This window comes from Rhynchophorus ferrugineus, unplaced genomic scaffold, assembly GCF_030347505.1.
Source record: "Rhynchophorus ferrugineus isolate W39M unplaced genomic scaffold, kcgeb_rfMv2 rfM3, whole genome shotgun sequence".
In the NCBI taxonomy this organism is placed as follows: domain Eukaryota; kingdom Metazoa; phylum Arthropoda; class Insecta; order Coleoptera; family Curculionidae; genus Rhynchophorus; species Rhynchophorus ferrugineus.
The window spans coordinates 63,219,990-63,247,035 of NW_027472582.1; the positions used below are offsets into that span (position 1 = coordinate 63,219,990).

At 30.4% G+C, this 27,046-nt stretch overlaps 1 protein-coding gene across 3 annotated transcripts in view; it reads right to left on the minus strand.

Moving 5' to 3' along the window:
• Positions 1-27,046, minus strand: part of alpha-Man-IIb (alpha-Mannosidase class II b) — a 214,902-nt gene that overhangs the window by 100,963 nt on the left and 86,893 nt on the right. Inside the window, exon 1 of one of the 3 annotated variants that reach the window (XM_076399170.1) lies at positions 13,131-13,288. The exons of the other annotated variants lie outside the window; for them this stretch is intronic. The gene's annotated coding sequence lies outside the window, so the exon portion shown is untranslated. Of the gene's footprint in view, positions 1-13,130; positions 13,289-27,046 lie in introns of those variants that run through there. 3 annotated transcript variants of the gene reach the window in all.

Sequence of the window (27,046 nt, forward strand, 5' to 3'; positions counted from 1 at the left end):
TACTCAGAGTTAGTAATATTAAATATGAATAATCATATATGATTAGATACCATATAATCAGTAAAATTTTACATCCATCATTATAAAAACAATATTTTTCAGTAAGAGGTATATTGTGATGAATACGCTCATCACAATTGAAGAAGCTTTGAACGAATATTGTTACCAAACGCAGCATTAACTTGACCTATTATGAGCGGTCAAACACTTGTTATTGATTAAAAGTCTTAGGAATGATTTAAAAGAAAACCATTATCGAAATCAATTTCAAGTTTTAGTGATATTGGGTTTTTTTTTCAAGACTTACGCATATAATTCAAGAGATTAAAACTTACCTACCTGTCCTATTCTGCAGATATTTCTCCTACAGATTATTATCAATTCCGGTCAATGGCACACAGTTCGGCTGAAAAGCAGCTTTTTTAAGACATACAAAATTGGATCGATTATTGGATTGCCTCCAAAGGAGGACGCAGAATCCGAATGTTGCCCAAAAGTTGGGTCAAGCTTGTGGATAGTAGTGGACAAATATTTCCCCGAATAAATGTAGTTTCTGTGTACTAAAGCTTTAAAATATGAAAAATAAGGATGGTTCTCAATCTGTACTGCTACTACAAATACCACAAACTGATAACATTTAATCATTAACTATATTTGTGAAATCCCATTTCCTTTAGAGCAATAGATTAAAAATACAATGACAATGCAATTAACTTTCAAAGCCAGTTATTTAATTATGTTATTGTACGTATTATAGTAAACCCAGCATCTATTTACATAGCAATGAACCTGTATTTTACTCAGTATAACAATACAGTGTCATACATCAGTACACGTATGTAAATAATAATACTTCCTACAATTTTAAATAAAAATAAAGCGGTATTATGAAGATATATCATAAAATACAAATATTTATAGAGAAAATAATAAAATTCATTAATTAGTTATTAAAATAACATAGATAGAGATATTACGGTAATATAATTTTTGTGGTCAGTATTCATGAAATATTTTATGTAGATTACGGATATGACGTATTTAGGGTTATTTTATGGTATGTAACATATAACAAAGTAACAAAATTAGAAAAAAAAAGCGATAAAGAAATAGATTAATATTAATTATTTATTGATATATGAATATTTTGATTGTTATAATTATATTACAAAAATTAAAAAGGGATTTTTAAAAAATGTGTTGTATATACTACATAAGCAAACAGCAGTACGTATTATGATAAGAATGCAAATAATAATAACCAGTCTAGTGAAATGGATTTAAAAAATTGTTAAATTAATAGTTTGGAATCAACGATCTTCTATTGACATTTCCTCTATCACACTTCTATTAAAAAACGAAGTATTTACTAGAAATTATAAGTTACTACACTAACAAATTAACGAATGAACGAATTAACCATTACCCCAATCTTAATATAGTTTATAAAATTCACTTAGTATTACTGTAAGTCAAAACTTACTACACTATCATTGTTATACAAGTGCAATTTGCATATAATATCTTGATCAATGTGAAAACACTTAAAGATGAGAAATGATTTTGCAGTATAAAACGACTTTTAAGTTAGAATATCTACTACCTGTGATAAGTTATCAGCTATGGTGCCTCCCAATTATCACAAATGGCGAATGAAACTGATTCATACATAGTTTAAAAATATATGTCGTTTTTTTACCTATAGCAAAATGTCCAGAATGTAGAAAAACATCGCCGTCCACATATTAAAAATAAAGAAAATACTGTATCTTAACAAAAATCGAAGTTAATGTATATAAATATCTATACAATTATGATTGTTTTCTTATTATTGTAAAAGCATTATAATCAGTGATGAGAAGTGTGTCGTATTACGTAAAAAAATATAAACAGATTGAACCAATTATATTTAACCTTAAGTATTTTTATACATATGATTTTAATATAATTATGTATATAAAGTACCTAATATGTTACCTATTAATCTTATATAAAATTATATTTACAGTGCACGTATTTTAATAGTAATAATTAAGGTGTCATAACGGCAAAATAGGAAAAACTGCAGATATCAGCCAACAAGACCATAAATTGACTATTGACTGGAAATATATTTTAATAGATCAAAATCCGCTCATGTCAATTTTGTACTTCATCGAAAAGATAGAAACCTAATAATATGACTTAAAGGAAGTCTAAATTCTCAAGCAGAATACATCGGCATCGGCTAAATACATTGGCATCCATCTCGAAACCCTGAAATTAGACTGAAAATTCAGATACACCTAACTTGACCTAAGATGAAAGAGACTGATCTACCAGTCTGTAATAAAACCTATTTAAATTTATTGGGCGCAAATATGGACTTGCATAAGACATCAAACTCGCTGGTGATCCAACGCTGTCAAAACAAACTTCGTCGATTAATTACAATTGCTTATCGCAACGTAACCAAGGAATCCAATGGATCCACGAAGTCATCCAATATTTCTAAATCATAAATATGGATTCTAAATAATGTGGAAGCAATATAAATACTGAACAGGAAATTGAGGATTGAAGTAGACCAAACTGCACAAATTTATAAACTGTACTAGTAGGTTTACCTTAAGTTTTTCTAATTTATTTTTAATTTTAAAACATACTGATAGATTTCTTCCTGCATTTGTCTTGTTTCAATAAATTGATCAATTTATATCAAAGTATAAATGAATAAATAGCGGAAAAATAGTAATAATACATTAATTTGTAATTAAGATTATAAGTGTATCTAAAAAGATTTTCTAATAAAAAAGAGTATTTAAAGTCCAGACCCGTTTAATATGCAAATATTATAAATAAAACTTCTTTAATAGAAATAGGAATACTATCAAAATTTACAATGAGCTAAAATTTGCGTTCCAGTAAACAAATGGAAACTATATTGCGATTTATATTGTTACAATGAAACTACAGATATGTTGCTATTAGTCTATACAGACTAATAAATATTCAACGATGCAAAATAATGTCACCCAATTTGCAACATTTGCCCATTCATCACCAATTAAGTATGAAAGATAAACGACTATAAATTCAGCCAGATTCCCTAGGAAATTAAACTGGTAAGACATCCTTACAGATTAAATCCAAGATGTCTAGGCGTTTTTTTTTCGGTTAAATTTAGAATAAAAATTAGTTTCATTTTTCAACAAGACAGAGAAAACACAATTTAATGGTGTTATTAGTGAATTATAAAGATAGATATTGTTCTGATTTTCTAGTTCTGGCGAATTCATAGGATCAAAATATTAAAATTAATAGAAGGATGAAAAAAAAAACTTGTACTAAAAGAACCTATCAGTTTCTATTTGTTGTCGAATATTACAAACATCAACTAAAATTAATTAGAAGAAAAGCGATATCCCATGATATATTAGAGAAAAATATGGTAAGAGGTTCAATAAGTGTAGAAATATTCAATGAAATCTGACTGAAAATTAAATATTCAATCTATTTCGATAACTTCAAATAAAAAAAAACATAAGGAAAAAGATTAGAAATTTAAATTCCTTTATATATTGTTAAAATGAAATGAAGAATGAGCAACTACTGTTGTGGAAATCCCCTTAACCGATTAGTTTCGATGTCTCAAATAGGGTAATGTTGACTTAAAATTTGAGGAATATTCACAGGAAGACTGATTGAGCAGTGGCAAATCATTTGAAACATAGACATATATAGTCTATTCAAAATAACAAAGAACTGGCGTCACCAAGATATTTAATGTGTTAATGCATTTTGTAAATTCGTTTGAAAATCGGGCAATATTTACAAGGATAATAATTACAGGTTATAAGCGGCAAACGTTGTTCTGGCGCTTTATTTGTTTTGAAAAATTACAAACAGTTGCTTAATATTAATTATAGTTTGAAAATACTGAAGCCATTAGATGAAGTCAAAGTTGACAGTTACCAAGACAGGAAACAACTAACTGGCAACTATATAATTAATATAGGATAACTATAAGAATAGATATATGCGTAACTGTTCAGAAAATGCATGAGCCATATGGAGTTATTAGTTAAAATATGGAGAGAAGGAATACTAACAGTTTGCAGATATGGCAAATGTGTTAAGGAGAATGCAGTGGTTAACTCTAGTTTTATCAAGAAAGAGGAGCCCAGGTAGTAACAGAAGAAACTAAAGAGAAATAGTGATATAAGAATGACTTGGTAAGGAAACAGTACAACGAAGGAAATAATAACTAAATTTAAAACGTAAATATACTCTCTATGGAATACAAAATATATCACTTATGATAATTAAATTTGATTAGTTTAAATCCTTCGATATTATTGTTAAAATAAATGATATTTCATAACATTATTTTTGTTTCATTGTTTGATTTAGATTATAATTTAGTTATATGCCATAGTCGAAATTAACTTGTTGAACTTAAAGTTGATGCGGCAACATTGCGACGTCTCGACGTCATAAGTTTAGATGACGCGAAGAATTTTATTGAACCTTCTCCTATAGGTTAAAAATAATCAAATTATCATAATTCCCTTATCAAAAATTATAAGTATAAATTTCTAAACTTGAAAAATGAAAAGTTAGTTGGTATTGTATTAATAAATTGCTAGAAAAAAAACCATAAAATATTCGTTACGAATACCGTACATATAATTCAATAATTAGCCAGCAATTAAATCAATTTTAATGATAATAAAATATTTCGAAACTTGTTTGACATGCTTAACTCGTATAAAATAAAACAAGCAAGCTTTTATTTCATTTTGTGTAACCAGCAACTCGCCAGAAAATGCCACCTGCTTTTACACGGTAATACCGAATAATTTATTGTTGTCTGTAAATCAAAATGATAATTCGATTCAATAGATTACGTTCGGTTAATAACAGGTATTAGTATTCAAAATAGCGGTCTGATGGTCTATCCAAAAACCGGTGAAAAAAATACGAATATCATTATCCATCAAGGTCGTCTACGAAAAACGTCTGACCCAGAATGACACTTTTGCAAATGACCAACTAATTTTATTTATTTTTCTTGTGAGTAAAGTTCGATTTGAGAGAAAGTAACCGAATACTAACTAAATAAGTATTTAGGTTTTTCCGAAAGCAATCTAATCTAATTTAAAATAACATGTGGGCAGTTCAAACTATTTGCTTTAGCCTGGGTAAGCATTAGGTTTTCTATATAAAACAAAGTCACTTATCCTTAAATATTTCTATCTGCTACTCAAATCTTACATGATTAATAGATATTTTCGTGTTAAACTTGAAGGGTTGGATTATATTTTGATCTCAAATCACAGACAAGTAACAATATAAATAACTAGGCTCAAACTTAACAAGAGTAAATCTGTGCATGTGCAGTTCACATCTAAACAGACAGCACACCCACCAATAACAATTAATAATATCATTCCATATAGCAACAATACTAAATATCTCGGAATGAATCTTGATGCAAAACTTCGCTGGAAAGAAAATTTAAAAAAGAAGAGGATCGAACTGGAGTTAAAATATAGGAAAATTGTTTAATTGGAAGAAAATCATAATTATCAGTACATAATAAATTGCTCTTATACAAGCAATGAAACTTATATGGACATACTGAATTCAACTATAGGAATGTTCCAGAACAAAGTCCTGAGAAGTATTGTAGGTGCACCCAGATATTACAAGATCGATTGTGTACACCGACAACTTCAGATACCTACTGTCAGTCAGAAAATCAAGAGAATTGCAAGGACGGTTGAGGACAGAGCATGGAACGTCCATTCACATGTCAATATTGAAATAACACAATTCTTGGATAATATCATACCAGGACAAGGGCTCAAAAGAATGAAACCATTTGATTTTGTGTAGTGTATTTAGTGAGTGCAGTGAGCATTTAGTAGAAAAGAGGACTTTTAATACATAAATATTATTACATCAGATACTAAGATAGGGCCGACAAGTTCTCTTAAATATTTACCCAGATTAAAGTTATTGTAAATGTTGTTAAATTGTTTAAGTTATAGTTATATCAATTGTAGGTTAGTCGGAAACGTACGTTAAAATAAAATCAACCGTATCAAAAAAGTAAGTTCGGAAACAATGCATTGAAAGTTTCGCTGAAGTTTAAATCTTAAAAATATGAAAAATATTTCAAATTTATAGGCTAGATATATTGATTTAGATGTTTTTAAAAACAAATCGATATATCGGAGAAAAAAAATTGATTTTATTTCTAATCTATATTATTATTTTTAATAAACTTTTACAATTAAGTTCCAAAAATACCCTAAATTTTATTAATACTTTAAAATTAACTACCAATTTAAAAGGTTTATTGGAATAATTATATATTTTTTTATAATTTTTAAGAAATATATTTTTTTGAAAAAATATCGGCTAACAAGAATATTGATCTATCGATATATAGATATTATTTCGGCATCGCTAGACTAGAGCACCCCCTTAAAATACAATATTTCTTGTACGTTATTTGACGAAGCAATTTTTTCTTACTATTAAATCTAATGAATCATCATAAAATAGTATTTTGTCATGAATAATACTTGATATATTGTATAAAACCTGTATATAAATTATGTTAAAAAATACACAAAACACCTACAAAACATTGATATATTAAGAAAAAACAAATTACGTAACCGATTAAGTTTACCAATTAAAGCTAAAACAATGCGAAGCCTATTTTCATAATATAATCCATAAAAAGCAAGGACCCGCGAGACATAACATCAAAAGATGTAACCAAACTCGACGCCCACGCACGCATCACCATAAAAACCAAATAAATCCCAAGATATTGGTAGACGATTTGAATTCAGCTGTTGTTCTCCATAAACAGTTTTCAAACGACCGTAGAAGAATTTGCATTGCATTTGAATACGATCGAATATTCTGTCTGAGAGATGCGTTCAAAGCTTACATGTGTACGCTTAAATTGACAAACAAACCCGTTATACCATTTAGAAACGAAAAAAAACGTGCAATAAGGATTCTTTAATGAGTTGAATACGTTAGAAACTACCGGTTTAAGATATCAGCGAAACACGTTTGCTAATAATAGTTTCTTTGAAAGCTGATATGGTTCTTCGGAATATATGTTAACAGCTATGTTAATGGATAAATTAGGTATGGTTTTTAATTTTAAATAATATGTTTCATTTTAATCAGTACTCTTTGTTGTCTGTAACCTCCTATAACATTTCTGATAACGATTGAAGATATATAAATAAATATAAACAAATCCAATCTATAACATACTCGTATATAAAAATTAGTGTTGGGAACTATCGACCATTCAGTAATTGACTACTTTTTACGATCGACTGTTTCAGTCGTGTACTTTTAGTTACTATTTTTGGTTCTACTAGTTTCATTCGACTGAATTTTAACGTTCTGACTCTGTCGTCCTAGCCGCGACCTTGACAAAAATGTACCCAATTTATGCCTACATAGATTTCCTAGAAAAACATACCTAATTTATGTCTATATAGATTATATGTAATATATATAGTTTTATGATTTTTTTGGTAGTTTGCTTATAAATAATTATATATTGCATATTAATATAGCAGCATTCTTGAACGATATTTTTCAAAAATGTTAATGTAATAGGGTAAAAAGATTTGTGAATGATAAATAGTAAAATAACTTTGACTGTTTTTATGAGAATAATAGGTAATATTTCGATTACTCTCTCGATTTTTGTTGAAAAATATTTCCGTTCAATAATAAATAAAGCATATACTTTATTTAAAAAAGCTCTAGTAGTTATTGTGCGATCATTTTTAATTATGTCATGAATTAGTTTTTTTTCTATGATTAGGTAAATGTTTAATTTTTATTTAGTATTTATGGTTATTGTACATCTTTAGTTTTTAGGTTTTGTTTAAGTTCCATTGTATTGTCTATGTTTATTATAGTATATTATTTGAAAATAGCAATTAACATATTAAAATACGACAAAAAAATGTTGGGTATTATTCCATTCCATACATATAAATACATATAAAATTAACTGCTCCAAGAAATTGTCTCCGTCCTTTCCTCTCTAACAATTTATAGGAAAGGGTTCAGACATCTTCGTCTGACATCATAAATTGAACAGAACAGTCGAACCGTGCATTTGACTGAAAATAGTTATTACTATTTTTAGTCGCTAGTTTTTTGACTATCGACTGTATCGACTGTTTTGCGACTATCGAGAGTTTTGTCTGTTTTCAGTCGATAGTTCCCAGCGCTAATAAAAAGGAGTAACTGACTACATCTAATTACTTATACATAGTTAAAAATAAATTAATTACTTCATTATTTGTGCTATCACATATTTATCATAAAATGAAACTTCAAATAGGGTTCAGTCCAATTATTCGGATGACCCATATCTCAACAACATTAGTCCCACTAGATTACACCTTTATGAACTAAACCATTTTGTCTCCGTATTATCGTTGTCTGAAAATTTCACTGCGATGACATGCGACAAATATCAAGAGAGAAAGATCAAGAGAGACGTTCTAATACACGTGTGAAAAATGAAACATCGCTAGACAGGACATGCTGCTAAATGGAGCAGGATAAATACGGATTAGTATCCCAGAAATTGTTGGGATGTTTAGAACATTTTATGTTTTAGTTTTACCTAACATTTTGTAACTAAAAATATGAATTTGGGATTTCATTCTAACGGACAGTAAGATAACTATCAGAAAACTAAGCTTAATAAAAGTGTTATCCATTAAATCTTTTATGTTTTATTAAGAAAAATTTAGAAATTATTAATTAAATTATTTTTCTTGTTTCATCGAAAGAAAAAATCCGCTGAAAGTCATCCTCTACTGGTAGAGACCTACGGTGAATATGCTTTAATCATCAGAACATAGAAAATGGTTCCGTTCAAATTCAAATATGGTAATCTTTTTTTTTTTGTTTTTTATTACTCTTCGTGAGTCCACAATCTACCCTATTGGCAATAAGTATTTCTTCTGTCTATATTATATATACATGGCATGTAGAAAATCACTTCATTAAGCAATCCTCTGTATAAAATATTATCTTAATTAATTAGTCTTGTTCTAAAATATGGTAATCTTAACGCTGAAGTCAAGGAACGCCCTGGTATGCTGAAAACGTTAGAAGATGCGGAATTCCAGGAGTTATTGGATGAAGACTCAAAACGAACTCAAAAATAATTGCCAGAAAAGTTGAATGTGTTGTTGATTTGTTGAATGTTGATTACAAATTATGGGCAAGATTCAAAATGGGAAGATGGGTGCCATATGTCAGTATAATGAATGACGCATGTCTCAGAGCCAGAGCAACATATGACTTCGTGAGAAAAATTAGCTTAGCGTGACTCTTAGTATATATAGGGCGGTTTTGCTGTAATAATCAGTTCAGTTCGCTAATTATTGCTTAAGATAATGGGTGTAATGGCTCCAACAAGTTTTAACACCTCACAAAACAATATCCTCGTTTGATTGCAATAAATACATTATCTTTTCTATATATTAGAACATGTAACTAAAATTGCACATATGCAAAAGATGTAGCTTCACAGTATTAACATGGTAAATTTAAACTTAAAATAGATTAAGGTAGTAATAAAATGACGAATGCAAAACGATAAAATAAAAATAGAAATAAAATGTGATTTTTTTAAATATGTAGATATTGTAATTTTCATAACACCAATAATATATTCAATTTTAAATCATTTTAGCTATAATTAAGTTTACATGAATAGGGTAAAGCATTTTTTTTGCTTATATAGGATGCTACAGTTTGAAATATGAAACCACGTCGCAGTGTCAATTACTACCAATGCTTACCAATACTTATGCAAAAAATAGACAAAGTTATATCCTTTTTTCTATTTAGATTATTATGCCTTTATATACAGATTTAACATATATTTCATAATATGAAGTAATAATATTAATTTCTTAAGACTGTTAAAACTTATTAGTTTAACTTCTTTTTCATTCTAGAAATCAGTCGAATCGTGTCACATAGAACAACGCTTTGTAAAAAAGGTATGATGGTTTTATACAAAATATAATGTTGAAATATATTAAACAACATCGTTAGTAGCATGTCCATTATACGTCACATGATTTAAACTAATGAACCAGCCGTTTTCAATTAATTACCGGATATATTGGCGAGTAGTCAGGCAAAACTTTTATCGAAAACAAAACCGTGAAACAACAGAGCGACAAACACGAAAACATCTCTTAATTTCCGGCAACGTGTCATAAATTGCAGTCGCAGTTACCATCGCTGACAAAAGGAAGAAGAGAGTAAACATCGCAATTGAAACCTAAATTGCCATTTTACTCGTACGATGTTAGTCCAAGATAAAAGCAACCTTGTCGCTTGTCGTATAGATGGCCATAGTTGTTTGAAAAAATACACACTCTAGAAAAAACCTTGTAAATTTGCAATTTTTGAAGATGTGACACTTTTAATATTAAAAAAATTGTTAAACTATTATAAAACTGATACAGTCATCGTTATATGTCATAATTTAAAAACTCTTATTCCAAACAATATCAAAGTGATAATCCAGCTATGAAAAAGCATCTGTATTTAATGAAAAATAAGTGATCAATAAAATCTCCATATTAACTAAAACATTGGGCAAAATCAGTGACCTAAAGATTAGCTAGACTTGGTTCCCAATGAAGTTCATTTCGACAACAACCAAAACAGATCAGACTCAAAATCAAAAAACTGTAGTGGTTAATCGGAATATTTTTTTCTTATATTTCTGTGATTCCACAATCTGCCCTATAGGCAATAAGTATTTCTTATGTCTATATTATATTTACATGGCATGCAGAAAATCACTTCATTAAGCGATCTTCTGTATAAAATATTATCTTAATTAATTAGTCTTATATAAGTCTAAAGTCTACAAATGTCCAGTAATCAGATCAGGTGGTGTTAAACATTTTAGTCTACGCACTTTACTATCACGTCGCATATTTAGCTGATTAGCGAGTACATTGGGATGCACTGACACTCTTTCGAAGTACTTCACACAAACACGTTGAATTACACCCATTATAGGTTCTAGAGCATCAACAATGGCACGCAACACTTTATTTTGGAATCGGAATATACCCCAATTTTGGCGTAAAATCAAAAAATGGTGTATCAGTCAATTATAAAACCCATTTTGACTTAATGGCGTTCAAATATGAGATTGTAATAAAACATCAAAACAACTAGTAATGCCAAAACAAAGTTAATCGATCAAATGGCAAGGCTTATCGAAACGTAACCAACGAAGAGCTGCACGAAGACCTCGAAATCAAATGTAATTGTGAAGTTATCCTTGATTTTGCCTTGAAGCATGAAATAATATCACTAAATCACAGCACCGTGGAAGCTATACAGCTACTAACACGCAGGAAACCAAAGATTGAAGCGACCTATGCCACATCAACTTGTAATTGTTTACTCTTAACTTTATCTTAAACCGTCTGATTTAATTTTATAAATTAAGATTGCACTAAGCGCATCCAACGTAAGATGTAATAAAAAATATAGTCCCTGAATTATTTTCTCTCATCAAACTTGAAACATAGAACCTTGACTTCAAAGTTGAAACAATGACTCGGTGAATGATTTTGCAATTGTTCAAACTGAAGAGCTAAATTCGTTACATAAGATTATATGTGGTTATGTGGCAGATAAGTGCACGTTACAGGAAGTATTAAAATACTACTAAAATATAACGAGAATATAACAATAAACTCTTTTGGCTTTTTGGTATCCCATATACGAATGTTATAGAATAGCAGTTTGTGTTTTTTGTTGTCTGTAACCTCCTATCACATTTACGATAACGATTGAAGATATAAAAATAAATACAAATACATCCAATCTATAATATACTCGGATATAAAAATTCTTTAGCATTAACTGACTACATCTAATTACTTATACATAGTTAAATACAAACTGAAAAACACTAACGTAGTATATAGTAAAAACGTAGTATATAGTAGTAGTACAGTAAAAACTTTTGATGAGCAGATTTTGATGTGCTATAAGGATTTGATATTATAAGATTGAAGATATATAAATAAATACAAATAAATCCAATCTATAATACACTCGTATATAAAAATTCTTTAGCATTAACTGTATATTTTGAAAGTCCTCAAACCAAGACTGTCCTTTATGGCTGTGTATATATTGTTTCAATTATTCTTAGTAGTTCCACAATCTCCCGAGAGAACAATAAGTATTTGTGATATTTTTGGAAGTCCTCAAACCAAGACAGTCCTTTTTGGCTGTCTATATATTGTTTTTATTATTCTTAGTAGTCCACAATCTCCCGAGAGGACAATAAGTATTTGCTATGTTTATATTACGTATACATGGCATATAGAAAATCACTATCTAAAAATCACTGTCTAAAATACTATTTTGATCAATTGATATTATTCTAAAGCTTATCCTAAAGTCTATATATATCCAATAATCAGATCGTATGGTGTGACTTAGGTGCACGCACTTCACTGTCATTTGGCATACTTAGCTGATTAGCGAACACATTGGGATACACTGACACTCTTTCGAAGTACTTTAAAAAAACACGTTGTATTACAGTCGTTATTTGTACTCGAGGAACATCGCGTTGTATCACTTCATTTGAAACATCCTACGAAGCATCGACAATGGCACGCAACACTTTATTTTGGAACCGTTCTATCATGGATATATTAGACTTTCTAGCGGTTCTCCATAGTTCTTGAGTATAGACTTATGTATTAATATCTCGTTATCTAATGATACGCCAATACGGTAAAGTTTAAGGCTGTATATATGGACGCATTATCATCTTGAACAAGTAAGTTTTGAGTTTTGCTGACAGTAGCTTTAAATTATTTGGTCACAATCTTCCTTAATATTCGTTAATATTCGTGATATACTGTATTGCATGGTGTTTCATATTATTTCATCTCATATACCCTATATACTATTATTATGGGATAAAGAACAAATATTTAAAACTAATTTCTGCTTTAAATTTTACAATAAAACACCCAGTTATACGCAATAGAAAGTCGCAAAGTTATACTTACCAGAAACAACTTCCACGACTTGCAAACCAATGTTTTACTTAAAAAAAGAAGTGTTATAATCAACTGCTTGATTTACACCACCAAATGGAAAGAAATATAAATAATAGCGTTCCTTTAATGTTCTAAAGATAACGCTTTATAAAAGCCAGCGTTAAACTGGTGGCTATAAAGAAACTTGATTGTTTGAATTAATAGTTCCGCTAGCGTTCAGGTTCTCTTTATGTTCCGAACTCGGACCAGTTGTCCCAAATCTGAGTCAAAAACTTATAATTAGAATCAATACAAACAATAAGTCGGACGTACTAAATTCGAATTTGTAGTCGTAAAATAGTATGCTACCTTGGAGTAGGCCAAACATTTTCGAATTTAAAAAAAACAACTATATGACTACGTAAACTGGATAATCTAGAACGTAGGGACGGCGAAAAAATATATCGATATTTTTTGACCGATATATCGATATTTTTGTAAGCCGATATTTTTCGATATTTTTTAAAAAAATTTAAATATATTTCTTGTATAAAATATTAAATACTTGATTTTAAATGTTTTATATATTTTGGTATATAATTATAAGAGTTTATTAAAAATATCAAAATATATTGCAAAAAAATATCGACATTTTTTTCTCCGACATATAGATATTTTTTAAAATTAAGATTAAGCCTACCGACTGGCGAGTGACCAACTTTAGAAATCATCCCAGAAGACATCCGGTCTTACCCAGCTTGGTTACTGGCGTGACTGGGATCATTTTCCTTGTCGGATTTTACACTATTGCCTAGAACATTCACAAATATTAAACAATCAGAAACATATATTTGCGCTCATGCCCCAGAAGGTTTCGAATCCGCGACTATCGCAACAGTAAGATGACCGTCCTGTCACCTTTACCACTGCGCTACAAAGCAGCCATCTTATGTTAGATATGCTTAAAATAATCTTAATTTGAATTAATGTTTTACTTGTCTCAATAAACAGGCAAGATAAGTGAGAAAAGAGAGAAATAGAGAGAAAAAATCTAATACCAACACACCAGTTTGGGTTTATTAACAAGCACTCAACAATTGACCAAGTCCACAGAATAACACATGTTAATGAAAAATCCTATGGAAGTAAAAAAATATGCTCAGCTATATTCTTAGATGAAGCACAAGCCTTCGATAAGGTTTGACATGAAAACCTTGTTCATAAACTACAGAAAATGTTATCAAAACAACACACCAAACTATTAAAATCATACATTACAACCAGAATGTTTAGAATCAAACAAGAAGAAGCTTACTCTACAATAAAAGAAGCTAAAGCAGGTGTTCCACAAGGAAGTGTAGTGGGACCAACGCTTTATCTACTCTACATTTGTGATATACCACAAATGGAAAATATTACAATGGCTACATTTACTGACGATACTGCGATTATAGCTGTCGGAGACAATAGTGAAGAAGCCTCACAAAAATTACAACAGGCAAGTGACAATATAAATAATTGGACACTAGCTTGCGAAACAAGAATTAATGAAAGTAAATCTGTACATGTGCAGTTCACCTATAAACAGACCGTACAAGCACATATAACATTAAATAATACTATCATTCTATATAGCATCAACGCTAAATATCTCGGAATGAATCTAGATGCAAAACTTCGCTGGAAGGAACAAATAAAGAAGAAAAGAAAAGAACTGGAATTGAAATATAGGAAAATGTACTGGCTAATTGGAAGAATATCACAATTATCAGTACATAATAAATTGCTATTATATAAGCAAATACCAAAACCTATATGGACATACGAGGTTCAATTATAGAGATGTTCTGCAAAGAGTAACATAAATCAAATACACATTTTTCAGAACAAAGTCCTGAGAGGTATTGTGGGTACACTCAAATACTATAAGACTGATTACCTACATCGAGACCTTTGCAACTTTTGGAAAAATATTGCAACTTTTGGATACCACCAGAAGAGGACACAGACTTCAACCATCTGATCTTGTATAGTGCTGTGTAGTGAGGTGCATATATTAAAAAATTCAGCAGTGATATGTACAAACATTATTTCACCAGAGACTGAGATAGAGCCCCCCTAGTTATATACCTAGATTTAAGTTATCATAAAGACAAATTGTAGGTTAGATGGAAATGACTAGTAACAATGTATTAATTAAATAATAATAATAACATGTTTGTCTAAAAATACATTAGAATTAGAGTGCATAGCAAAAGGTAAATACTAAATCTTAGTCTATATGAAGATTCATATGGTGTGGTTTGTTTCAATCTTCTGATATCCTACATGTAGTTGTCCAGTACCTGCATTGCTTCCGCATTGCTGTGATTTAGTAGCCTTATTTCATATTTTAAGGCGAAATCTTGGATAATTTTGATTTCAATTGAATTTCGAGATGAGATCGCACAATTCTTGGTTGTTTACGTAGAACGTAACACACGTGACATTATTTTGCCATCGTTGGAATTACTAGTCGGTATGATGTTTTAGTAAAACCCCATAAGTCCTAATAGGATTTCTAATAGGAGTCTAACGTGATGTTCTTGTTTAGAAAATCGAGGTTTAAATTGAAATAAAATTAACATACGTTAAATTTTAAACCATTCTTAAAGATTTGAACTATGACTTTCATCTTGACTCTCAATAAGGCCTTAAATATGTAAACAACACCATACACACTTCTAACATATTTGACGCTCTTAATAGTGTTTCATTGACTTCTTAAAGGTTCTTCCCACTCCAAATTTTTATTGGCTAACTGAATCATTACTTAAGCAACAAAACGCTAAGCATGTATACATGTTAGCAACATTTTTGATGTAGGTGTTAATCGTGGCAACTCTATTAGATTCTTCACTTCAGTCGCTGTAAAAAAAGCAGTATATCAAATAAAAAATTAATTTTAATCAGAATTATTGAAAATATAAATAAAAGATTAATATTTTTGAAATAAAAATATACTATATTCATCAATAAAGATGTATCAATATAATATATCTTATTCAATATATCTGATGCCCCCATTTTTAAATTAGTCGCCGCCTTATTCAATAAGTGGCAATAGTAGACAAGAGTGAATGCCTCCCTTACATAATAGGTATGGAGGAAACAAATTAGTAGTACGCATTTTAAGAACCAAATCAAAATAGTTTTTTCGGGACAATCTTAATTTATGACGTTTTTGGGGAATGAATTTAGGATAATACCATCAGTGGGATCACTCAATGGATCAATGAGAAAACAAAGAATACTATTTGGATGCGGCAAAGAGTTTATAAAATTGAATGAAATAGAAATGACGAGCTGCTTCTATATAAATATTCTGAACTGTTCGAATCATACATCTGAAATATTATTTTTTAAAACAAAATATACAATAATTTAATAGAAATCAAAACAGGAAAACAGGATCTGCAGAATAGAAAAATACAATAAAATAATACATATATTTCTATATTCTACTGCAATACTCCCAGCAGTAAATAAGGAAAAAGCTGCAAAAATATCACAAACATCAATTTCACTCCCCGGAAGGGTCGCTTTATAGTCTTTACATTTCAAAAAATACACTCAGTATTCTAATTTTTATATACTATTATATATGATTGCTATTACCGTAAAAACAATTTATGGTATAACAGGTCAATAGAAAAGTCCCCGGCCTATCATAGTAAAATACATTTTTTTTTGGCAAAATCAAGGGTGATACGCTGATTATAGCGACACTCCAACTTTTCTAAACCACTTTTGTAGTACGATTTGTCCTTTGCTTCAAAATAGGCCTCAGTTTCGGCAATTACCTCTTCATTCGACGAAAATTTCTTCCCAAAGAGCATTCTCTTGAGATCTGGGAACAGGAAATAGTCGCTGGGGGCCAGATCTGGAGAATACGGTGGATGAGGAAGCACTTCGAAGCCCAATTCATGGATTTTTGCCATCGTTTTCACTGACCTTTTTCGGCAATTTCGTCCTTCAAACGGTTCAATAACGCTATGTAATAGTCGCTGTTTATGGTCCTTCCTTTTTCAAGGTAGTCAATGAAAATTATTCCATGCGCATTCCAAAATACAGACACCATAACCTTGCCAGCCGATAACCTGTTGCGTTTTCCCACGCTTTGGAGGGGGTTCATCGTGTGCAGTCGAATCGGATGACTATCGATTGGACTTCGGAGTGAAATGATGGAGCCATGTTTCATTCATTGTCACAGATCGACGCAAAAACTTGGGTTTATTAGGCTTGATCATCTTCAACCACTACTCCGAATCATCAACTCGTCGTTGTTTTTGGTCAAAAGTGAGCACGCGCGACACCCACTTTGCACAGAGCTTTCTCATCCCCAAATATTCGTGAATGATATGATGTACACGTTCAGTTGATATCTTTAGAGTGTCTGCTATTTCATTCAATTTCAATTTACGGTCATTCAAAATCAGTCTTCGGTGCTCATTTCACCACGTCTAAACTTAGCATACGAATCCTTGATGGTTAATTTTCCTAGAACAGTGTCCGGAAATTCGGCAAGTTTTTGCTTCAACTGTATTTTTTCTTTTCAAAAAGCAATATTTTATCAATACGCGAAATTCCTTTTTATCCATTTTTTTCACAATAACAAAAGTTGCTTCACTCAAAATGCTATATTTCACAATCTGATGATCCGACAGCTGTCAAATTTATACGCGTATGACGGTTAGGGCTAACTAAAAAACATATGGATTTGATTCTAGTAGCGCCATCTATGTGTCAGGCCGGAGACTTTTCAATTGACCTGTTAGACTTGACTATAGAACATAAATCTCTGAGTACTGGGACTTCATATCGACAAAAATGCAAGAATAAAGTACTGGGAAACATTGTTATATATATATATATATATATGCCTTTGTAGAACTCGACTGGCGACCATGGAAGAATATATAGAGTCGGCTACCAAACTGATCCGAAAGACAAAATATCTCTTTAAAAAATTACTAAAAAATGTTACTAAAAATTTTGATATTTAAAAAGAAAAATACCAACCGATACATTTAAACTTCGAGTTAATTTTGTTGCTACAAAATATTATTAATTAAATAGAGGGGTAAATAAAGGGAATGTGCTAACAACAGTAGATATATAACAAATAGTAATTTAAAATTAAAAAAGTTCTTGATAAACTTTAACCGACCGAACTTTAAACCTAAAACAAAAATATTCCACTGAAATTGGAAGAATAGCGGGGAGCGTAGGAAACTTCCGAAGTGAATATAAACAGCTTAAAAACTCGACGACGACAAACCGTTATAAATGAATAGACAGCTTAGTTAATATTTGTATTCTGGATTAAAAGTGGGAAGTTTTCGTCGACTTTTTTGAAAGGGATTTAAAATTTATATGCACCGAAAATAATCCTTGGCGAAATTTCTTTAAAATATTTAGTATGTTTTCTTTGATTTCCAAAGAATTAATTTCCAATTAATTTTCTCCTTCCTTCGACATTATCATATACTCACTCAACTTTATCTTCAGAGTGGTTTCATCTCGCTTCAGAGAAAACTATAACGTTTCCCTTTCAAATAACTAGAAAACAATTAAATAAAAAACTTCCTAATTTGACATCTTTAAAGTCATAAAATATTGTTTACACTTTAGTGGAGCGACATAGAATAAAATATGGATCTTTGGACTTCTGAAGTTATACAGACATTCATTATAGGCACAACTCACAATGAGACAAATACAGATATTAATCAATGCGAATATATTAGGTGGTTGCATATATTGTGATGATTTTTTCACTTAAAAAAGGTATTTATTGAAAAAATTGGTTTAATATATGTTAATTGTAAAAATATCTTCCACCATTTTCTACAAATCATCAATTCATGTTCACCATTTCGAAACTGTGTGCCAGCCAAGCCATGCTGTATCGATCCGCAAACATGGTAACCAAAAGGCGGCTATGTCTGGACAACATACTGATTGCGGCAGAACTTCCCACTGCAAACTATATACTTCAAAATTCTTGCAACGTGTATCCGAACGTTGTTATGTATGACTCTGCGACTATGATCGTTATTACTGATCTTATTGACAACACTACGTCGTTGTGTTGTACGGGTTTGATGGGCCTCGACATCAGATTTTTTAACTAACTTTCTATCAAAAGTAATGAATGTTGAAAATGTACTGTCCATTATTTTATTATTAGAGTCTAAAAATACGAAATAGAAAACTGTTTAATAGTTGGTAAACATTTATACATTGATACTTTTTCACCAACAGATAGGGCTGATCAAAATACAAACAAACATCTAATATATTAATGGATTTACAACATATGGTATTACTCTGTATTAAATCGCCTCGGGTACATCTGTAACTAACTTCAAGCTGAAGTGCGAACAAAAAATTTGAATGTCATGAAAATGTCAATGAAATTAATATGTCTTCTGTCTTCTTAAAAAGTCAGCTGAAGGTCATCAAATGCTGTATGCAGCTTATGACAATCGCGCTCCATTTGATTTTGACACTGAAGACAAAGAGCGTTCTGGACAGTCAAAAAAGACGAAGATTCGAAAGCATTACTCAATAATGATCCATGTAAAATGCAGGAAGAATATGCAGAATGGTTGGGAGTAACGCAAAAATATTTTCCAGTTACTAGAAGAATATGGAATGATCGAGCTTCGCCATGTGTGAAATTCTGCTTCAACGGCAAAATAGGAAATGCTTTTGCATCATATTGTTACTGATGATGAAAAGTCATGAGTCAGATCGTTATGCATCAACATTAACGGCAAAGCCGAATATCCATGGATCCAACCTAATGAAATACCTTAATGGGGATCGCTATAGACTACAACTGATGCGTTTGAGTCGAACATTGTGCGAAACACGGCCGAAATACAAGCAAAGACACAACAATGTTATGCTTCAGATTGACAATGCTCGACCACATATTTTAAAACCGATTAAATATATTTAGTAATATTTAAACACCTTACTTACCTAAAACTTACCTAAAAGATAGCAAAAAGTAGCGACTACCGATGGACAACACTTTGAATAAATTACAAAATACTGATTTTTCACAATAAAGGTTCAAATTAAAAAATCCTTTAAGACTAATTTAAGTGCTCAATAATTATTTCACAATCCTGACTTTATCCGTAAATAATATCAACAATATTTTATTATACAGAATTTAATAATGTGAAAACAATATTCCTCTCAAGCTTTATGAGCAGATCGTGTGGAATACAGAGACTTATTTTTTCCGTGATATAGGCGGATTATAGACAGATAAAAGGTCCTCTCATATATGATCGATTAAACATATATTTTTAGACTGTATGCGTGCGTTTAAGTCTTTAATAACGTCTAATGGCGTTATCTGATCCAGTTTACTACCCTACGAATACCGCTTACAACTTAATACGACCGACTTGTCTTTTCGATTCCATACTAAAAATAACTTCCGACTGTTCCGAGTTCTACAGCGAACTAAATTAGAAAATTGAACAGTAAACGTAAACAGAACTATAACGGTTTGGGTTAATTGCGAAATGTCTGGGAATTATTATCAACAAAAAGATCGTAGGTTTTGAAATTGAGACATTAGCCAGGACAATGACGTTTCAAAACTTTTGCAATAATTTTGGTTATGCCATTTGGCATATGCACACCACATTTGGCTTCTTTATTAATAATGCTTTGAACCACCATTCGATTGAAGAAGAGCAACAACTAGGTGATACGGACGAATAGATTTTATAAAATATATTGATCCTCATATTTAGGTCACTATTGATAATATATTTAATAAAATATAACCAGATATTATAAATTGACCTCAACAACCAAAAATAATGTACTTGGACCGAATGAAATAGTTTTGATGCCCTCCTCAGAAAAAAAAGTGAATATGTTTTTATCGATTTTATAAATATATCAATATGATTTCAAAAAGCTTACGATGCAAAATTTAGTTTTTCTATGCGAACCTCGACAATATCTGGGTTTTTTAATCGTTTTAATCATTTTTCCTACCTCCATGTAAGACCTCTCACCAATCATATGCTTTAGAAATCATAATTAATACCAAAATAATTGATTTTTATGTTTGTGTACAACTTCATTGTTTGCTAACTATATACTGACTTCATATGATTAGTTTCAAGCTGCTTTTAATCGATTACGTTTCATCATGAATTTATATTATCATTTCATCAAAGATATTCACTGATCTAAAAGCATCAATGATCTGGTCTCTTCTTTTCTGCTTGTCTTTCATATTTTATTAAGTGCTTGTTTAGAAAGCTACAGAACAGAGTGTATAATACATTGAAATATAATCTAGAAGACTTGATACCTTTTCAGATAAATTAAACTGAATCTGTTCCTATCTATTTTAAAACTGATTAATAAATTATTAAATCACATGCAAAAAACGATATAATATTTTACCCTTAAATTATTTATAAATTTATGATGAATGGTAACGTTTGTATATAGTAGAGCTACTTTGGAAAACTATAAGTTTTTTATTAAAAATTTGCCCCAAAATCATTTTAAGGATACTATTAACACAACTGTTTATAAATATAGCCATTTTATAAACAATAAAATGGTGTTCAGATTAAAGACCTTTAGATTGAGGTAAAGCATAATATAAGCAGCATAAGCAGTAAAATAAGTAGAATAGTTAAAGATACAACCAAGATAACAACCAGTAGACCCAAAACAAAGAGTTATGCCACATAAATACTCAAAGGTAACAGAAATCCAATAGAGAATTAAACATGAGATATTAGTGACGTGAACATGAATCAATACGACAGCTCAAATGAATCAAGTTTCTTAAAACTGTATAAGAGTTACCAGTGAAAAGTAAACCATATTATAATACACGTATAATAATAATAAAATATCAGGATGTATAAGATGGAGAATTGGGGAATACTCAAATCTCAAATCAAAATATATCCTATAATTCCTTCAGCTTCAGCTTATAATTCCTTGAGCTTCTGAATCAAGGAAATGAAAGTTCAAACCAAAACAAAATGATCGTAGAAAACATTAGTGATTCCTGCCCTGTCATGAACCAAGAAGTGAAAGAAAAACTACTTTCTTATGTAAAATTACATTTAAAAAAATTCTTGTAAATATTTAAACGTAAACTATTACCTCAACTACATTAATTACCAAATATTGACCTTTACCATACTGATTTCCGATTAGCACTTGCTTGTAGTAGCAGTAGTAGCTTCAATTTCGAAGGCCATACAATCAGTACAGATTCAAAAAACAAGTAAAAAGACTCAGGACAAATAGTCAAGAATAATAATAAACACAATGATACGCAATAAGATTTAAATTCTTAAGTATCAACTGTGTGTTCCTACATGCAACACGCATCATATGACTTGAACACCGTCAAACAAAAATGTTCATTTCATAAATATTACGCTCTAATAAGTTAAATTAATATGAATGTAATGATTGTTTCTCTTATTTGTTCCATATAAGTAGGTAAATAGTAAAATAGATAAATTTCTGTTGCATCAGGTATACTAGTTTTTATTTAATGTCCTATATATTACATGATGGCATATATTCTGACACTTTTTTCAATTTAAAAAGGCACTTGAGAAAAATTGGTGCTTAGTATATATATTAATCAACATATTTTCCATCATTTTCCAAATATTTCTCATCTTTTTGGAAACATGGCGATAATATGTCGAAATGTGCGCCTGCGAGGCCATGCCGCGTCAATTCGAACAGGTGGTAGTTAGAAGGCACTAAGTGTGGCGAGTACGTTGGGTGCGGCAGCTGTGTATCCTTCACAACTCTTGTAAAGTGTGGACTAGCGTTATCATGCAAAAGAATGACTTTACTCACTATTGCTGTTTTTTGATTAACACTTTCAATCAGTTTTAGCAGTAGTACATTACTCCTTGCTAATTTCACTATATATATGGCATACAACACTTTATTACTATGGATGGGTCTCCCGGACTAACTCATAACTTTTGCACTTAGGATAGTAAGAGTAAGTATATATCAACGCCAATTACAATACGCCAAAATTATCTTTTCCTTTGTTTCCGGTAAACAATGAAACCGCGATGTTGAAAATATTCGAAATATCTTTTTCAATTAACACGTGAAGTAACCATTTTCCTCTGTTTGGAACTTTCCCACCGTATATAAACATTTGAATATAGTTGATTCATCAACTACTTACTTTCTCGAAAGTCCTTTGAGAATTTGATCTCAGTTTTCGTCTAGTAACTCTTGCAATTGGGATGCCGGAAATGTAATTTTGTGCATTTTATGATTAGCGTCTTTATCCACTGAACAACTCAATAAAAACTGTTAATTTATATAGAGAAATGTCAAAACCATCGAATTTAACAGTGATCTTTAACGTTGACAATTAACCATAAGTAGTAAACCCAGTCCTGCCCAATTGAAGTTGAGAAAAAGAGTCTTCAAAATATAATTTAAAAGTAGGAAGATATTTATAAATTACTTTAGAGATATTTTAATCATATTAAATCATATTTTTGTTCTTAAAAAATTAACTGAGATTTTTTTAATATAATTGCAAGATGATAATGTAAACCTTGAAAATCAGTGACTGTAAAATTAATAATTAAATGTCGATCATTAAAGCTATTTGATTGAAATAATTGCAAATTATATTGTTTTAGTAATTTTGCATTTCATTGTATTAATTTACAATAAATTATTAATCGTAAAACAAGTCCCAGCTGCAGTTTGTGGAAATTAATACTTTAGCCATTAGATTATTTATTACTTTAGCAAGATATCATTTTTTTAAATTTATTAATTACATTGTTACTATTCGTCGTTACTAACCTATCATTTGTCTTTACAATAACTTATAAATCAAATCTAGGTATTGCCCCATACGCACTTTCAACTGCTGAAATTATACCTCACAGACCGACATTTTATTGTCAAACAGGGTGATGAATACATTGACCTACATCCAATATGTGTTCCGCATGACAGTATTCTTGGTACCTACCTGGTGACCTACCGACCTCAGGAAACACTGTTGTTGCAACATATTCTGACAATACAACGGTTTAATCATGACACGAGGATCCAATATCAGCCACAAGAAACCTCCAACTTCATCTTAACAAAGTCAGATAACAAATGAGACAAAATCTACCCATGTGACATTTACCCTTTGTAGAAGAATATGCCCTTCAGTAAAAATAAATAATCATGAACCTCCACAAGCAGACAACGTTAATAATCTGGGAATTCATTTCGATCTACGTTTGACATGGAAAAAACATATAGTGACAAAAGGCAAACAGCTTGAGCTTAAACTAAACCAAATGTATTGGCTGATAGGGCGTAAATGTAAATTACCATTATATAACAAGGTTTTGTTGCATAAGTCAATACTATAGTCTTATACTTACCTGTGGGGTATTACTAGCACATCTAAAATAGATATCCTCCAGAGGTTCTAGAATAAAGTGTTGCTAGTCACCGTCGATGTCCCATATTACGTGTCCAACAAACTGATTCAGCGCGATATACACCTATAGAAACCATAAGGAGTGTCATTCAGAGTGTTATGCGAAGTATTCTGAAAGACTATTAGTGCATCTCAATGCACTCGCCAAACAGTTAAATTGCGCGATGACAGTGTAGTGTATATACCCACACGCAAACTACCATACGAACTAATTAATAGACACACAGAGTGAGATTTAATAATCTCTAGAGTAAGCTAGAATAGTTTTTAGAATAAGTTAGGATACTATCTAGAATAAGATTTAGATGATAAGTTGTACAGCAGATCACTTACTGAAGTTATCTTATACATATTAGGATGGTTATTTTATATAACTGAAATCATATAATAATACTTATTCCCACGGCCAGATTGTTCTAGAATTACAAAAATTATAAAAATATTGTTCTTCATGTTAGAAAAAAAAATATTAGGATTCAAGCTTGTGTTAACTTAGATTAAAAGGATAAATTAAGCAATATTTTTGACGATGATAAATTTATTTGATGTTTAAAAAGTGTAATATTAAAATGTAAATCCCCTAAAATATTATATTTAGGGAAGCACATACATGGAAAATATGAAGGAAATTTCCATTTTTGGTCGGTCGTTGACCGGTTGACCCTCACCGTGAAAGGCGTCTTTTCGTGGACGAAACTTTGAATACCGAAAAAACCTCGGAATAGCGAAATAATTATGGGATTATAACGACCCCACGATTTAAATTCATTTGATCGAATTAATGAACATTATAATAATTAATTACAAGGAAACGACCTTTAAAGATGAACACAAATTACACGGCGCCATTGTTGGTTCAACTCGGCCAGCTTTTACTTCACCTTTATGCTCAGGGTCCCAACTTCTGTAATTTGATATAAATATTAACGAACCCGTATTCGCACAGCCATTTCTGAGTCACACAAAGGAGATTTTTTTGTGTAGCGGAGATCAACGTACTTATAAAAGCGCATTCAACGCTGTCTGTTTATTAAAGAAATTTACTATTCCATGAGTTTGTTCCATTCCCAAAGTCAATGTAATAAATTATTGCAAGGCTGAAATTGAGTTTTTTTTTCTGTTATAAATTTCTAATATATTATTACGCGTGGTTCATTCTAAATCATTGTTATATTAAATTTATTAATATATTATTACTTTGCTGACTAACTTAAAATTTGTCTCTACATTGATTTAAAACTAAGTACATATCTAGGAAAACCTATTGTCCCTTACTTAGTTTTGAATAAAATACAATTTAGTGGCACCTTTCAGTGTTTTAACCATTTAATAATGTACTTCACTCCACACGATCAGACGGTTTGGTTCTCTTGAGTCTGCGTCCTAGTTCGTCCTAGCACTTCAGTGTTAACATGGGAGTGGAGTCTTGTTACGAATCTCTTAATTGATATTGATATATTTCTCTATGATAGTAGGAATACGAATGTCTCGGCATAAGTATTTGTCCTGGATTATTTGGGTGCACCCACAATACTTACAAATTTACCTACACATACATTTTGTAGTAAAATAACATTCGTCTTAGTTATGTAATATTTGCCATACTTTTGAATTTCATATAAGACTGAAATTAGTATGCATATCATTTTTATAAGACTGAATTTGAAGTGATGTTTGATAATTAAAACAAAGATGTAGGAACAATCGGGAGTTTCTAAAATTACTACAATAGTTAATTAATCTATTAGACGCAGTTTAACATTATTTATTAAAAATTACTATAGGAAGGGAATAAATTTCATTCAAAGGATCGCTCAAAAATTATTATATTATATTATTATCTATTATCTGTCGTCTAATTCAAATTGACTGGTTAAAAATAGATTATAAAATGTGAAGAACAGATCGTAAATCGAATTACCTAGAAGCAACATTTCGAAACATTTCAAAATATGACATTTGACAATACACTGATATTTTCCAAATGTTTAGTTTATACAAGGTAATATGATATAAGAAATGGACAAATGAAATTAAATATTCTTCCTGACCTCTTCATGAGATATGAGACATTGTCCAACTAGTATATGATTCAATAACCTATCCAATAATCTATTTTTATCTATGTTATATATTTTATTATATCTTTTAATATATATTGTATTGTATATATCTATATATCTATTGATAAAAATGCATAATATTAATATAAACAATTTAATATGACTATTAAATTCAATGGTATTAACATTTGTCGTCATCAGTGTGAACAAACACTAATAATTACGTCTGTTGTTTAATATGAAGAAATATAGCTCCGAAGCGCATCAAACGCTTTTAGAAAGTTGTGCTGATAGTGCTTCGTCATATTTAAATTTAGAAACGATGATATTGA